The sequence below is a fragment of the Gopherus flavomarginatus genome, unplaced genomic scaffold, assembly GCF_025201925.1.
Source record: "Gopherus flavomarginatus isolate rGopFla2 unplaced genomic scaffold, rGopFla2.mat.asm mat_scaffold_60_arrow_ctg1, whole genome shotgun sequence".
Classification (NCBI taxonomy): Eukaryota; Metazoa; Chordata; order Testudines; family Testudinidae; genus Gopherus; species Gopherus flavomarginatus.
The window spans coordinates 527,667-539,967 of record NW_026115128.1 but is presented as its reverse complement, the minus strand read 5'-3'; the positions used below and the strand labels follow the sequence as shown (position 1 = coordinate 539,967).

General features: G+C 51.5%; 1 non-coding gene across 1 annotated transcript; it reads left to right on the top strand.

The window, feature by feature from the left end:
- The first annotated feature begins 10,028 nt into the window (after window positions 1-10,028).
- Window positions 10,029-10,101, top strand: TRNAV-AAC (transfer RNA valine (anticodon AAC)). Its single transcript has one exon. It is a non-coding gene; the product is annotated as a tRNA-Val (tRNA).
- The last annotated feature ends 2,200 nt before the right edge of the window (window positions 10,102-12,301 follow it).

Below are 12,301 nucleotides of genomic sequence, written 5' to 3'. Positions count from 1 at the left end.
GTAAAGTGGTGATGTAGAGAAATCTCTGTATTAACTATCTCTATAAATCTTTATAACGTTGCATTGTGTTATTTTGTATTAAGTATCTTTATCTTTATGACATTGCATCCGGCATGATGTTATTTTGTAATTCATATGACTTGGCATTGTGCCTCTCTATTTTCATACAACTTTGTATTAGATCCCTATATAGAGAATTGGTAGAAAACTTTGTATCAAATGTTATAGCCCCTAAGGATAGTATAGTTAAAGTAAAAGAAAACATGTGCCTTTTTGCTAGAAGTAGAATAAGATCTTCCCCCGCACTCTGTAATCAATTGCTCTATTGACTGAATGAGGTGTGAATGAGTGAGGCTTGGAAGACACCCACCTCCAGACAGCTACAACAGTTGAAGAGGGAATGGGAGCCAGAGCAAAGGACAATACAACTTGTCAAGTGGGCCCAATAAAGAAGAGCAGACATATTGATGGCCTCAGGGATTAGAAGCAAGCACCTTCTTTAGAAAACACCCTCTTTGAGCAGCATTGGGACAACACCCAGAGAAAAGCAGCACAAAGACCAACGGACGCAGACCCAGATTTTGAATCTGGTCTAGATTTGCATAAGAGGGAAGCTGCTATAAATGCGAGGTGTCTTGCAGAAGGACCCCGGATCTCGTCTTGTCACCATCGGACCATCGATTTGGATCGGTAGAAGTCCGGCTCCACCCCTCCCCCATCTAACTCACCTGGCCAGTGCAGTTAAGGGGAGCAACTAGTTGGTAACAACAGCAAGACGGAGTGTGTTTATGTCTGTGTGTGTGCGTGAATGCATGACTGTGATATATATCTCATGTGCATATCATAGAGTATTAATTGATACCTGTATTACTAATAAATGTGGCATTTTGCCTTAATCCCCCTGAAAAGTTCCTGTACAGTACTTTGAGTAAAACAGCGAGGGCCACAATACTCCAAAGAAAACAGCTGAGGACCGAAACCCCCCGGCCCTGCGGAAACACCCCCCACTCAGGACCTCCCAGCCTGGCGGAAACACCCCGCCCAGCCCTGCAGAAACAAACCCTCCTTCCCCAGCGCCGCCCCACCAAAACAGCTGTGGGTCAAAAAGGAAGGTTGGTGGTGGGGAGGTGTTACTTGATGTTAAATCAACCAGGGACTCCCAGCCAAAGAGGTGGCTGGGAGCCCTCAGGGTCAAATTAAAGGGCCTGGGGCTCTGACGACTGGGGGAACCCGGAGCTTTTCAGGGCTGGGGCAGGGATTTAAAGGTCCCAGAGCTCCTGCTGCTGAGGGGAGCCTGAGCCCTTGAAATCCCAGCCTCACTCCATCCCCTGGAGCTGCCGCCAGGATTCAAAGGGCTCTGTGCTGCCTGCAGCCACAGGGATCCCTGAGCCCTTTAAATCTCAGCTGCTGCCGGGATTCAAAGGGCTCTGGGCTGCCCGTGGCGGTGGGGAGACCTGAGACCTTTAAACCTCAGCTGCGGCCGGGAATCTCTGCGAGCAGCCCAGAGCCCTTTGAATCCCGGCCGTGGCTGGCAGGCCGGCTTTAGGAAGTGCGGGGCCCCGCAGGGATGACTGGGGAAAAAAAAGCCTTTCAGTTCTTAACAACCGGTTCCCTATAAAAAGTTCTGCCACAGTATGTATTTTTTGTACCAGTAGGGTTACCATACGTCCGTATTTTCCTCCCAGATGGCGATTTAAGAACCAAAAAGCCTGACATGTCCGGGAAAGTACAGATGTATGTTAACCCTACCTAAAAGTTCTTTTTTAAAAAGATGGGTCTGAACTAGAAATGAGCTCTGCCACTCCCTTAGGGTGTGCTAGGGTGCACATGTGTGGGTCCCAGCTGCTCCCTGCCCATCTCATTGAAGCAGGTGTGCAGGGTTACTTCCCTCGGAACTGCAGGGCACCAGTGAACATGGGGCTGGCTGGAGGTGGGGGAGGGGGAGGATGCGAGAGGTAGGGTCTGGCTGCAGGCTGGGCAAGGGGTGTGGGGCAGGCTGGAGACAAGAGGTGTGGGGTGGGCTGGCTGGCTTCAGGCAGGGCCACAGGGAGGGTGCTGCATGGGTTGGCAGGGCTGGAGACAAAGGAGTGCGGGACTGGCTGGCTTCAGGCAGCGGGGTGTGGCAGGGGTTGGCTGGAGACGGGTTGGTGCAGGGCTGAAGGCAAGGCAGGGGGTACGGGGTTGGCTGGAGACAGGGCAGGGGGTGCAGGGCTGGTGCGGGCAGAGCAGGCAGTGTGGCAGGGGCTGGCTGGAGACAGGGAAGGGGGTGCAGGGCTGGCTGGAGACAGGGGTTGGTGCAGGGCTGAAGGCAAGGCAGGGGGTGTGGGGCTGGCTGGAGATGGGCAGGCTGCAGGCAGGAACTGGTGCAAGCAGGGCAGGAGGTGCGGGGCTGGTGCGGGCAGGGGGTGCAGCAGGGGCTGGCTGGGGATGGGCTGGCTGCAGGCAGGGCAGGGGGTGCACGTACAGGGGGTACAGCCCATCCTCTGTGGTGAGTGCCTCCTTCTCCTCCTCCTCCTCCCCCCTCTCCCTCTAGGGTAGCAGCAGCAGCCTGGGGCTTGGGGGCTATTTCAAGGGCCCGGGGCGCCCCTGCTTCCACTGCCCCAGCTCTGTAAATAGCCGCGGGAACCCTGGGGAAGCGGCGGGGCTCCAGTGGCTATTTAAAGGGCCGGGGAGGTAGAAGCAATGGGAGTCCTGGACTTTTTAAATAGCCCCCAGAGCCCCGCAGCCATACCCCAGGGCTCCAGCAGCAGGGCTCTAGTGGCAATTTAAAGGGCCTGGGCTTCCAGCTCCTGCTGGGAGCCCCAGGCCTTTTAAATTGCCCCCTGGGGAAACTGGGCCACCCTGGTACAGCGCACTGGCTTTTGCTGGTACTGGGGCTTGGGTGCGGGGTCCTCTTAGGAGCGAGGCCGATTCAAGGGAATTGGTTAAATTGGCCTAAAGCCGGCCCTGGTGGCTGGGATTTAAAGAGCTCTGAGCTCCCCGCCCGCCTGCCCAGAGCCCTATAAATCCTGGCCGCGGCTGAGATTTAAAGAGCTCTGGGCTCCCTGCGGCTGCGGGCAGCTCAGAACCTTTTGAATCCCGGCCGCGGCTGAACTTTAAAGGGGTTTGGATTCCCCGCGGCTACGGGCAGCCCAGAGCCCTTTGATTCCCGGCTGCGGGACGCACAGTGAGACTTCACGGGCCGCACGTTGCCCGTGGGCCGTATGTTGTGCAGGCCTGGCATGGAGGGGCAAAATAGGTAAGAAATTTCCGTGGCCTGTCACTAGCAAATAGTAGCCACCATGGATCCTGCCAGAGGTGGCTACATCTTAGCACTGTGGGAAGCAACCCTTCACAGAGACCATTTGTCTTGTGGTTTGGGATACTTCTCAAGACATGCTGCACTCAGAGTGACCCCCTCATCCTGTGCCAGCTGGAGAAAAGAAAAGGAGCCAGCCAACTCTCCCACTACCAGCTGCGAACCACTGATCCCCAAACAGGGGGAGGCCTCTGACTTTGATGTGTATTAAATATCAGGCTGGTCTCTTTCTTTGGCAAATATCTAACAGAGCTAAAAGAGGGAACAAATGATCCTCAAAGGAGAGGGGAAAGACAATCACTGGGAAATTTAATCCCCTGCAACATCCAGAATGGAGAGCGACTCAGGGCAACAGGTTCCCCCGAAGGAAGAAGTTTTTGGGATTTAGAAACATAAGGAACAGCACAAAACTTGAGAGGATTGTTAATTGACATTTGATAATGACACAGAGGGAAAACCTGAGCTTTCAGATCAGTGTTCAGAAATGAAAGACAAAGGGTGGAAATCAGAGATTTTGGATCCATTTTGCAAATTATAGAGAGGAAAGTGGAAAATCAGAGGGATTTTATATCAGTTGTTGATAGGAGGTAAAATCTGAGTGTTTCACATGAATACTTGATAAATGAATAAAGAGGAAATGGGCAACATTTGCAAACATTTTGTGTTCAATAATCTGAGAAAAGGTGTAAATCTGAGATTTTCTTATTATTTTATAATTAGAGACAGGAAAATCTCAGGGCATATTCAATTAGAAATAGACAACTAGAGAGAAGTGGGGCAAATGTTTAGGTTATTTTATTTGAATCTTTGAGATTTGCAAAGAAATTGTGTCACAAACTGCATATTTGATAACATGAGAGGAAAACACCAAGATCTGAGGGGAGAGAGTCACTTTCCTGTCAGGGCCCAGTGCTCCCTCCCCCTCCCCCTCCGGGGTCTCTCACTCACTGGGGGCTCCAGGCGGGGCTGGTGCGGTCAGAGCCTGGGGCTGCCTAGGGGGCAGGTCCCAGCTGGAGAAAGCCCCTCCCCCCCGGCCAGGATAGGAATGTGCTACTGGTAGCAGCCTGGGGCTGGACCCTCTCTATGGGGGACACTTGCTCCCCCCTCCCCTTCCTGGCCCTTCCCACGCCCTGTTGCCAGCAGAGAGTGGCCCCCCCAGCCCAGCCCAGAGGTGTCCCTGTCTCAGGCCCCCCCCAGCCTCTGCCCAGTTCAGAAATCACTCGGGGGAACCATTTCCCACCTACACAAGGACAAATCACTGCAGGTGAAAATGGGGGGAAACACCCCAAACCTGAGATCTGAACTGGCCATTGGCAAAGGGGAGAGAAAATGGGGCACAATGGGGGGAGGGGAACAGGGAACTTCTCAGGGGTTTGAGGGAAGGGGGTGTCAGCCTGGATGTTGCTTGTTGCTCTCTAGGGAGAAAGGGGGCAGGACAGGAGAGGAGGGGGGTCTCCACGGAGGGGGCAGTGGTAATTCCGAGGGGATCTCAGCCCTCCCTTTTTCTCCCCGCTCCTCAGGGGTCACCTGCTCTTCTCCCCTCGCCCCCCGGCCATGTCCCGGCTGCACAGACATTTTCCATCCATCCCTTTCCCAGGTCTCCCCCCTCCGCAGCCCCCGCCCGACCCCACGCAGGGGCTGCTAGGTGTAATGCATGTTCAGTAGGGATTTCTCCCCTACTAATGCTGGGGTGTCCTTCTCCTATAGGTTAGTCTACTAATGATCTCATCTTGGTGCCATGTGTGTCAGTTCATTGCCATGGCACTCGTGTGCTTAGACATCTGAGGATGCTCTATAGAAAAGCTCCTTGAGTGAGGTGATCCACAGGGAGTAGCTCAAAGCTCCAAAGTGCCTGGCCGGGGCAGGACATTGGCACAGCAAGGGCGGGGTGTGGCAGTGACATCACAAAGGCCTTTTGCAGGACCTCACACTATTGGTCAAAGACTATTGGTGAGCAGGTGGTGACCTCACAGAGAGATCCTGACATCAGTCAGGGGCCAGGGGCTAGGGAAACCTCAGAGACCCCTGTGGCTTTGCTTCAGCAAGTCTCCTTCTCCAGGTCTCTGTCTGAGGACTGAGAGAGTATTCGGGTTCACGGACGTGAGCGCCAGGAGAAACCTCTTTCCAGTTTTCTCCTTCCCTTGTAGTGATTTTACTAGAAAACAGCCGTCCCTCTTTAGAAGGTAAGAGCCTCCTGGAGGTGTGAAACCTGTTCAGTCTGATCCATCTGGTGAGAGTTGAATTCTAGGCATGGAAAACATGAGCTTAAGGAGGCAGAATTTTATTCCGCACCTGGGATTTTGTCCCTTAGAATCATGGGGACATTAGGGTTTGTCCTTTGTGTTTCACCTTTTCCTCCATCCACCTGTCCCTCCCTCCTTTCTCTTCATCTCTTCTTTTGTCCTTTCTCCTGTTCCCCTCCCAACACCAGGACGAGTGTGTGCGTGTGTGTTGCGGGGGAGTGCTCTGCAGCTCTCACTGTGGGAGTTCCACCCAAAAATGTGAGGCTGAAATAGTGCTCAGGCAGTCAGGGCTGGATTAACCTTTTGTTGGCCCTGGCACCAAACATATTTGTGGGCCCCAGTATAGTCACTGTGGGCTCCGAGTGTGGGCCTGGTGGGGCAGTGCCATTGGTGCCTTCGTATACCCGGTACTGAACCTCAGAGACATTTTTCATTTTGATCACACACCTCTCCATGACTATATGCATTGCCATACACAGCTCCCTCAGCCCGCGGGTTTTCTTATTGAGCTGTACACCCATGTGGGTTTACCAGTGTCCACAGTGAGCAGAACTTTCATAGTGACCAAGGAAACTCCCCACAGATTTATCTCTTTCCTCATTCAGACCTTCTCTAGCCATGTCTCCAGTACCCCCCCATGTCACCAGTCACTGCATGTGGTCCTAGTCTCAGCTCAAAGTCCTAAAGCCAGCAGACACCTGATCAGTTCTGACAGATCCCTCCCTCAGCCCCCATCCTGCCATGTGAGCAAGCCACCTGCAAACACCATTTCCCCAAAGTGAGGACTTAGCCCTTGGGAATCTGAAGACACCAGCGTCTCTCCCTCTGCTCCCATCTACGTGCTAGTCTGCTACCTGGTCACCACCACCTCTCCCCATACTTGTTTCCTTTCTACTTTGGACATGCTCCCAACCAGCTGGAAGCTCCCTCTGCAAGCCTGACCTGCTCCCGCCTTCCCTGCTCCCCCGACATTCCTTTCCTACTGGTGACCTCTGTTCCTTGAGGTTAACTCCAGTGTCTTTAGGTGCTCTAGCTTAATGGCCCCAGGAGTCATAGAGCCACTTGTAGTTTCTCTAGCTACAGCCATGGGGCAACTGCCAGAGGCCAGCCTTAGACAGCTGCAGCTACTAGCCGCAGGAGCGGAGGCAATGCCAAGGCTGAGCATGCTTGAACCTTGCAAGGGCAGCACTAGGGACTCTAAATCCTCAGCACTGGCCCTAGGCAGCTGCAGACTCTGGAGTTAGGCACTTTCCTCCTCTAGGTTCCTGCATGGTTACAGAACTGCAGTAAAGTGGAACAATTATCAGCTTCTGTGATTGGAAGATGTCTGGATCCATCTAATAAGACCGTCCTACATAAATGAGGAAAGTTGAGGTGCCTTTATTATTCTTTTGTTCCATTCTTTGTTTCTATGGGGAATTTGCCAGTGCAATATCACTGTCTTCCTTTTAAACAAACAAAACTAAAAAAAAAAGTGTAATGGCTGTTGAAAATAGCAATTCCAGCCCTCGTTAGCACTGTGAAGACCCCAACGTTTGTTGCTCAATTTTCTCCTACTTTTTCTACAGTAAATGACAGTGGATCAGCATATTTGATTTGGGAGAAATGAAGTAACAGCTGCCCAAATTGAGCTTGAGCACTCCTGATTTTGAGGTGTTCAGATCTGGAAGGCAGGGGCTAGATTCCCTTTATGAATATTAGATACATCTGGAAAGGAAAAGTCAATTTCTATTTTCATGGCTCAGAAGTGGAAATCCTCCTGTCCTGTATCTGAAGCTGTCCAGGTCCAGTAGAGCCTCCCCTTCCTTACTTACCATTTTACCTTCTGGTGGGATCCACATACCTCCCTTGCCCAGCTTCAGATAGAGAGGGGCCCTGTCCAGTTAGTCCACCCAGTTCCATCTTTGGGGGCTGCCAGGCGAGGTCACACCAGCATCCCTAAGCCTGTCTGGGGAAGTCTTCTGAGGGTGCTACCTGGGCCAAAGCCTTCTACTCCTTGGTCACACCTCTTCCCTACTCACAGGTGGCACCCCCTTCTAGCAGCCAGCCAGCCCCCCAGCCCCAGCAAGCTGCAGCACATGGAGTCTCACAGCTTCCCCCCTCCCTTTCCTGTTGATAGCAGCCAAGGGAATGCTGGGAAATGTTCCTTCTCTGCTCCAAGGCAGGGAGCTGGTCAAGGAACTACAGCTCCCAGGGCCCTATGGGGTCTCAGCTCCCCTACTGAATCCAGGCTGCTCTGAGGCTCCCTTTCTGCAGAGGGGAGGAAGTTACTGTTACAGGTCCCTTCAGAGCTTGGGCCTAGCACTATGGCACCATGTCAAATCCAGTACTGCTCCCAACTCTATCCAGCTCTGCTGCTGGCAGGATCCCTTCCCATTCTTTTTGTTTCCTGTCTCCCCTCCAAGGAGAAACTCTGCATTGTTCCTGTGTGGGGAATTGAACCCAGGCTGCCTGGGTGAAAGCCAAGAATCCTAACCACTAGACCACATGGGACTTCCATAACACGTTTACATGTTCATATTCAATAACACAATTAAACGTAGCCATTCAAAGTAGCCATTTAAAAGAAGCCATTCAAAAAACTTCAAAAACAGACTTCAAAGAGAAATTGCAGAGTTACAACTGATCTGCAAACTTAACACCATTAATTTGAGCTTGAAGAGGGACTGGGGGTGACTGGCTCACTACAAAAGCAATTTTCCCTCTCTTGGTATTGACACCTCCCTGTCAATTACTTGGAGAGAGCCACATCCACCCTGACTGAATTAGCCTTCAACACTGGTTCTCCCCTTGTATGGTAACTCCCTTTACATCATGTTCCAATATATATTTATGCCTCTATCTGCAATTTTCACTCCATGCATCTGAAGAAGAGGGCTTTTTACCCACGAATGCTTGTGTCCAAATAAATCTGTTAGTTCTTAAGGTGTCACCGGACTCCTCGTTGTTTTTGTGAAATAAAAGCAAAATGCACTCTAAGCTGATCTTAACCCTTTCAATGCCCTTACAAACTTAGATGCTTCTCACCACAGGCCGGCTGGTGGCTTTTCAGCCAGGCTCTCCCCTTTCGTCAGCGCTTCAGTTGCTTGGTGTGGGGGTGTCTGTAGATGTAGGTGGACGAGAGAGACAAAGCATGGCAAATGTCTCTGCTTTTATCATGTCCTTTCTTCCCTCTTGGCTTTGCTCCCCCTTCAGAGTCAGGTGAGCATCACTGCGTCTCTCCAAGCAAGTCTGAGCAATTCCCCTGGGGTGTCCTCTTGCAGGTAAGTGATTGCACTGTAGCTCCCTTGCTGAACAATGGCTGTTGATGGGTTGTTTGACACCCTGTCCGGGTGTTGGTTACTTTCCTTGCTGTTGTCACTGGGGAGCTAATATTTGGCTGACTCCCCCACCTTACAGCATAGTGATAACCACACTGCACAATTCTCATAACTTCATATGCATGAATGGTAAACATCTATGGGTAGAGAAATGACTTTCAGCAGATCATATCCTTTCCCCTGATACCTTACAAGGCATGCTCTGTATATAAGATCACGATTATATGAAAATGAGGAATATGGGGGTTACAGCACACTCCCCCAAAGGTACAGAATGTCACACTGAGATTCTATTTTCATTTGTTATGTAACAGCATTAAAGAGATCCAGTGACTGACCAATGGCATTTTCAAGTGCTAAAATGGCAAGCGCTGTTGGTCTCTCATTGGCCATCAGCGACTGAAGATACGGTTTAATGAGCCAGAGCTTCAAGGCGAGGGTGGCTCTGTCCACTGCCTTCCGTTGCGCTGCTGGGCACCAAGTCCCTGGCGGTCAATATGTGAAGCTGGGAGAAGAGAGTGGGGTGGCAAGCGGTGGTAGAACTTTTGCCACCAGGGTCTAGCTGTCTAACTTCCTCTTCGTACTGCTGGGCCCCCGTTGCCTTCAGGTAACACAGGAACTAAGGCAGGAATAGGGTGAGGAAGCAAGTAAAGCCGAGCAAGGAAGGCAAAAGTTAATCTTATCTTCATGGGCAGCTCGCAATGACGTCCTTTTTCTGTGCCACAGCTGACAACAACATCCCAGACAGAAAAGTAACAGGCCAAAAAGAAACCTAGCAGCTGCTGAAACAGTTCAGCTGGGAGCGTGCTAGACTAACAGGCTCTTCTATCCTCCTTTATGCACGGGCGGGATGTTTTCTGAGAGTGCAGCAGTTCCTTTAACTGCCACGAGTCCCTCATTTCAGGCTATGCAGCAGGAAAAGACAGCATGGGCTTCTGCACCGAGTTGGCCCACCTGACCTTTCATTCTTCTCTTGCTCTTTGTCAGCAAGGAGAAGAAAAAGAAGCTCTCCCTCAAGCTGGAGTCACACGGGCGAGGTAAGGACGACTTCCTGAGTGCTGGCTCCAGTCCTCTGCCCTGCCAGCTGACCTATCGAGGGGCTACCACCACATTCTCTAGATTTGTCCATCAGTCTGTGCCAGAGTGAGCAACAACCCAGTAGGTGGAGTTTCTGTAGTGTAGTGGTTATCACATTTGCCTAACACGCAAAAGGTCCCTGGTTCAAAACCAGGCAGAAACATGCTGGCTTCCTTTTCCCAGATCCCCTTGTTATTCAGAAAGGGCACTCCTCCTATTGGCCTGTCCCTGGGATAACTCCAACCCCTGCATGACAGAGGATGCTGACAGCAGTGGAGAAAGCACCTTGGTGTCAGGCTGGAGAACCTAGAGTAGTTAGGCCAGTCACCATTTGGAGGCTTGTGGCTTGGCCACCTCTGCTGTTGGAGGTTGGCCTATAGAGGCTCTCACTTCCTGCTGGGCTCCTTTGCGTGACTGGCCAAAGGAGGAAGTGAGGCAGGAATGGGGCAATAGAGGAAAGTTGAGCTGAGGAAGGCAGGGAAGAAGCTGTGCGGCTAAGTGGGGTTAGTAGAGCACCACCCTTCATTCTGCAAAGCCTGGGGAGGTGTGGTTGGCTGCTGGGAGGTAGAATCCTGTGCCTGCCTCTTGGCTTCCCAGGAGTGGCTACTTGCAGCCCAGGAGAAGAAGGGAGGTTCTGGGTGAAAGGAAAACAAGCAAAGCTGAGTCCAAGTGGAGAATGGCGGCTCCTTTATGGCCAACCTGGGGGCATGACTGATGGTTTTAGAGGTGGAGGCTGGGCTGGCTGTGAGCAACTGGGATCCAGGAAACCCCCACCTGCCCTTCTGAGGGCTGAACCCATGGAGGTGCGGTTGGCTGCTGAGAGACAGACCCCTGTGGCTGCCTGTTGGCATCCCAGGGATGGCTACTTGCAGCCCAGGAGAAGCGGGGTTCTGGGGGGAAGGAAAAGCAGCAATGGTGAGGCTGAGTGGGCTCCTTTCTGGCCGAGATGGTGGACTGTGGTGAGTCTGGGAGTTGCCTGTAAGCCATAAGTGGACGTAGTGCAGTGAAAACTGCTGCTCCATTCTGGCCGACCTGGGGGCGCCATGGATGACTTGGGAGTGGGGGCAGGGCGCTGGCTGTGAGCAAATGGGATCCAGGAAGCCCCAGCCTGCCCCTCCAGGGGCCGAGTCTTCTTCTCTCCTGCCATGGGGAGCCCGACCTTAAGCCTGCCCAGCATGTGCAGCAGCTCGAGCATTAAGCCTTCCTGTGTGCATAACTGAACTACGCCCTAGTGTAATAAGGTGTAAAGTTTAGATTGTGAATTTATCTTTAATTTCCATGGTAATTTACTTTGATCTTTTATTCCTACCACTTATAATCCTTAAAACTCCATCTTTCTGTAGTTAATAAATCTGTTTTATGCTCTACTTAAACTGGTGTATTTTGCTTGAAGTTCTTGGGAAATCTCAGCTCCATTACAAGGCTGGTTCATGTACTATTCACAGTGAGGGAGGGGTGGACCCTGTGTAATAAACTCACACTGATCAGGCTTCTGATTAAGGCAAGATGGTATGATCCAGGGGTGCAAGGCTGCAGAGCTGTAGGGGGGGCGACTTTCTATCATTAGTGTTATGAGTGGCTGCAGAAGCATTCATGTAATTCAGTTGGCTGTGTCCCTACCTACGGATGTCTGTGTAAGTGCAATATCTGCCAGAGATTCACAGCTTGTCTCAGCATCACATGTGTGAGAGGGAGCCCAGGTGGTGGGACAAAGGGCTCAGGGGTCCCACTGTTCAGTTGCATCCCATAGATCCCATCACAGACTTTCAACAACCACAGCGGGTGCTCACTGAGACAGAGAGAGAGATGCCAAAATAGTGATATCCAGTGCCAGCAGACATCAAACTATCAGAAATTCTGTGAACAGAGAAGACCCTGCTAGTGGAAAATGGCTTGTGAGGTATCATTAGAAAACGCATAACCTACTGAATATTATCCTCCTGTTAAAATGTGTAGTAACACTGTATGTAAAATTGTGAGATTTTACAGTATGATATTACTGAAAAAGTTACAGTTCTGGGGAACACCCACAGACCAGTTCCTCAGAGACAGCAAGGCAAACAGCTGGTCAAACAGCCATTCTCCTGCAGGGGGAAGGTGTGAAGACATTAAGGGCTGGTCTACACTACGGGGGGAAATCGATCTTAGATACGCAAATTCAGCTACGTGAATAACGTAACTGAAGTCGAATATCTAAGATCGGATTACTCACCCATCCTCACCGCGCGGGATCGATGTCCGCGGCTCCCCCTGTCAAATCAGCAACTCCGTTGGGGTTGGTGTTGTTCCGGAATCGATATAAGCGCGCTCGGGGATCGATATATGGCGTCTAGATGAGACGCCATATATCGATCCCCGAGCAA